Source organism: Colobus angolensis, unplaced genomic scaffold (assembly GCF_000951035.1).
Source record: "Colobus angolensis palliatus isolate OR3802 unplaced genomic scaffold, Cang.pa_1.0 Scaffold53, whole genome shotgun sequence".
In the NCBI taxonomy this organism is placed as follows: Eukaryota; Metazoa; Chordata; class Mammalia; order Primates; family Cercopithecidae; genus Colobus; species Colobus angolensis.
In genome coordinates this window covers 10,134,373-10,138,560 of record NW_012118821.1, presented here as the reverse complement: position 1 = coordinate 10,138,560, position 4,188 = coordinate 10,134,373, and the positions used below count along the sequence as shown (strand labels likewise).

The window sequence follows — 4,188 nt, the reverse complement described above, 5'->3', positions numbered from 1 at the left end:
ATACAGGTGTGAGCCACTGTGGCCCGCCTGAATACAGGTGTGAGCCACTGAGGCCCGCCTGAATACAGGTGTGAGCCACTGTGGCCCGCCTGAATTGTTATTTTGAACGTATTCTCTCATAGTGTCAGATAAAGCAAGTAATTGTATTTTTGTGTTTCGGAATCAAGGTTTTTATTATAGGAGAAAAGGAGATGCTATGATAGAATCGAGGATTTCAGAAGGAATCGTTCTGTTAGAAGTGGATCGAGAATGTCAATGTGAACTTGTATCTTTTATGAAAGCATTATTTTAAATGCATCTTTTTAAGCTCTGTTCGCTGAAATGGCTTACGAGGATCCTCACGATGCTTCCTGCTGCCAGAATTCTGGTCTCCAGTACTGTTTTTCAAAAAAAAAAAAAAAAAACCTATCAGCATTTTTAGAAGAAAAGGCTCATTCTATGTCTCAGGCAGAAAATTACAAGAGGAGCCTGGAATATCTTGTGCCAGAAAAAAAGATGTTCAGACATTCATGGAGCTGACAAGACTCGGCTGCTTATCTAAGAGGGGGCCCCTCCTGGTCACAACTGAGACAATTTGAGGATCAAAGGAGAAATATTGGCTGAGATTGATTGATGTACAGCAAATCTGCAATGCCACATGTCCATAATGATACATAAAAGAGTTAACAAAGTGTTCTAAAAGTAAGTGGATTGGATAGATGATATTTCTGTTCGTTGTCAATTATGTTGGTATTATCGACTCACTTATTGTTTGGTTAAATAATAAAGAAGCTAGTACTAGTAAAACTAGTAAAAAAAAAAATAATGTAACGATTAGTAGGCATTTCCTAACATAAAATTAGTAGAATCATCCTCTAAGTTGTGATTATGATCCTGAAACTACCTATTAAAAATACATGTGCAACCGTCATCAACTTCTATCAGGTTCTAAGTTTTAAAAATCACATTTCTTAGGATCTCATGAGGCTCAAAGCTAAAGAGTTAGAAAGGAAAAGCATTTATGTATATTAACAGCACATTTACAGGCTAAGAAGAAAAACTCACATAATCATATTAGTTCGTAGAGACAATGCATTTGACATACTCCAACATCCATTCATGATTAAAACAAAAAAATCCCTCAGAAATAGGAATAGAGGGAACTTCCTGAATTTGATTAAAAATATCTGCAAAAGGCCGGGCGCGGTGGCTCAAGCCTGTAATCCCAGCACTTTGGGAGGCCGAGACGGGCGGATCACGAGGTCAGGAGTTCGAGACCATCCTGGCTAACACGGTGAAACCCCGTCTCTACTAAAAAATACAAAAAAACTAGCCGGGCAAGGTGGCTGGTGCCTGTAGTCCCAGCTACTCAGGAGGCTGAGGCAGGAGAATGGCGTGAACCCGGGAGGCGGAGCTTGCAGTGAGCTGAGATCCGGCCACTGCACTCCAGCCCAGGTGACAGAGCGAGACTCCGTCTCAAAAAAAAAAAAAAAAGAAAAAAAAATCTGCAAAAAACCTAGAGCTAATATTATACTTAATGGTGAAAGACTGAATGTGTTTTCCCCTAAGATGGGGAACAAGGCATGGATGTCCTTGCTCACTCCTATTCAACAAAGGACTGGAAACCAGAAATAACTTTAATTTTTTTTTTTCTCAATTGACAGGTTCACAGAGAAAGAGCTTTACTGGATGAACTTTTAGATTACTACTTTTATAGAGCAGTAGAGATAAAAGCCAGGCTGAAAAGTGCATGTGGAGTACGGAAATGGACCTAGTTCGACAAGGGGCCTCAGAATGACTGCCCAGATGAGACTGTAGACGCAGCTGTAGTTTCCTTTCTATTTGGAAGAAATTTCAAGTTGTCCTTAATTTTCCAAGAGATAGTCACTTGCCTTTTAAAAAACATTATTAGAGAAGCATGGGGCGGGAGCATACCTAGCATTAAAAATGTGAGATGAATAACATCTCTGCTTAGTAAAGGTGGTTGGGAATCCTGAGAGGGCACCTAGTGTAATGTTTCTGCATTTTTCACAGTGCCTGGCCCACGGCTGAAAGTAACTCTTGCCTGACATTTGATAGAATAGGAAACTGAAGCTCAGGTTATTCCGGCCCGAGTTTCTCCCTGTCTGGAATGCTCTTCCCCAGGCGATAGATCCTGTGGCTCTTCCGTGTCTCAGTTTAATGCCATTCCGTTCCAGGATTCCGGACTTCTTAAAGCATAAATAATCCCTCTTCAGCCTCTCATTTTACTGTTATGTAAGTTATTACAATGTGTCATTATATAGTCATACTGTTTATGTAATGTCTTCTCCACTAAACTGTAAGCTCCATGAGGGCAAGAGTTCAGTCTGTTTTACTTAATAATTAGCACCTAGTACACTACTAGCATAGACTGAAGGCCTCATAATTTGTTTTTTAATTTATTTTTAGACAGGGTCTTGGTCTGTCGCCCAGGCTGGAGTACACTGTTGCAACCTCCGCTCACTGCAGCCTCGACCTCTCAGCTCCAGCAATCCTCCCGCCTCGGCCTCCGGAGTAGCTGGGACTGCAGGTGCGTGCCACCATGACAGGCTAATTTATTTATTTATTTTGGTGGACATGGGGTCTCGCCATGTTGCCCAAGCTGGTTCCTGAGCTCAAGTGATCCTCCTGCTTCGGCCTCCCAAAGTGCTGGGATTACAGGCGTGAGCCTCAGCGCCCAGCCAAGTTAGCCTTTTTCAATCGTCCTGTCTCCGGAGATTGCCGAAGCTGGTTTTCTTCGGCCTCCTTCTCTCGTCCAGGCCCAGGGCTGGGACGAGGCCAGTTCCCGACTGCAACGCGCACTGAAGATAGGAGTCTTGGCAGCCGGCACCGGAACGCTCGGAAACGGCACCAAAGTACGAATCCTAGGGCGGAAAAGCGTTACCAAGACACTCGTCCCCGGTGCCGCTTCCTGGGACTGTCTAGCCTTCTACCGCTTCTCAGTGATGTTCCCGTTTCCGCCCTTCTTCTCGCGCTGTTTACGCCTCTTCCCTTCCGCCGCCAGAGTTTGACGTGCTCTCGCGAGATTTGGGCCTCTTCCTAAGCCGGCGCTCGGCGAGGTAGGTTGGCGGCCTGTTCTTGGGCCGAACTTTTCTTCTTGCGTTGAGGAAAACGCCTTTTGGAGTCAGGCCCTGGAGCGGCAGGCCTTGCTCACCGGGTGGGGATACAGCCGATTACCCGCCCTGTGTCCTCCGATGGCTTCTGCGGGGCGAGCGCGGCCTGGCCGGGGGGTGCGGGAGGGAGGGCGAGCCGGCGGCGCCTGCAGCCCGGCCGCGTAACGCTGACCGCTGTGCCTTCAGTTCTCCCAGGAGAAGGCCATGTTCAGTTCGAGCGCCAAGATCGTGAAGCCCAATGGCGAGAAGCCGGACGAGTTCGAGTCCGGCATCTCCCAGGTGAGAGGGTTTCCTTGGGGTCTGGGGTGGGTGGAGGCGCCCCGCCTGGGAGGGAAGGCGGCCGCGTGTGTGCTGGGCCCGGGGTGCTGGGACGCGCGCTGAGGGTCGGCCCTGCTGTTCGTTGCTTCTCAGGCTCTTCTGGAGCTGGAGATGAACTCGGACCTCAAGGCTCAGCTCAGGGAGCTGAATATTACGGCAGCCAAGGTAAGCTGGCGCTCCGTGGGCTGGGAGGGAGGTTGCGGCGCGTCTCACCGCGCAGTGCCGGGGAGGGTTGTTGGATGACCCGGGTTACGGGTGAGGATGACCTGCCGCCTGGCTGCCTAACCTGAACTCGGGTTCCGCCGTGTTGTTTGGGAATGATACCGCCCGGGTGCGGGGAGTGGGGTTGCAGGTACTCTGCGGTTTAAGCTGTCCACGTGCGGGCGGTGGAGAAACGTGGAGTAGGGAGGGCCTGGGCCGCTTTCGGACCTTACTTGCCCTTAGTTATAAATACCGCAAAGAGCCCGGGGAGCTCCCAGGGTGCAGATTTCTCTACATTTAGGCCGGAGTTGCCGCATCCGGGGGTGCGGAGGTGGCAGTGATTGGCCTCCTGGCCTGGGCAGTCTCCCTTCCTGGAATAAGGAATTGTGCATGTTGGAGAGTGTTGTGAACATCTCCGAAGTTTGCATATGCCATTAACTCAAAACTAGTATTAGTTTGTAACGCAGCTATTGTGTTAGTGATAAGGTCTTCTTAGTCTCTAACTTGACCACAACGTTTACTTTTTTGCTTTCTGAAGCAATTAACAAATGGATTT

General features: G+C 48.3%; 1 long non-coding RNA gene across 1 annotated transcript; it reads left to right on the top strand.

The window, feature by feature from the left end:
• Positions 1-2,984: 2,984 nt before the first annotated feature.
• Positions 2,985-3,600, top strand: LOC105525354. The gene is made up of 3 exons (XR_001003908.1): positions 2,985-3,059; positions 3,300-3,392; positions 3,525-3,600. It is a non-coding gene; the product is annotated as an uncharacterized LOC105525354 (long non-coding RNA).
• Positions 3,601-4,188: the final 588 nt, after the last annotated feature.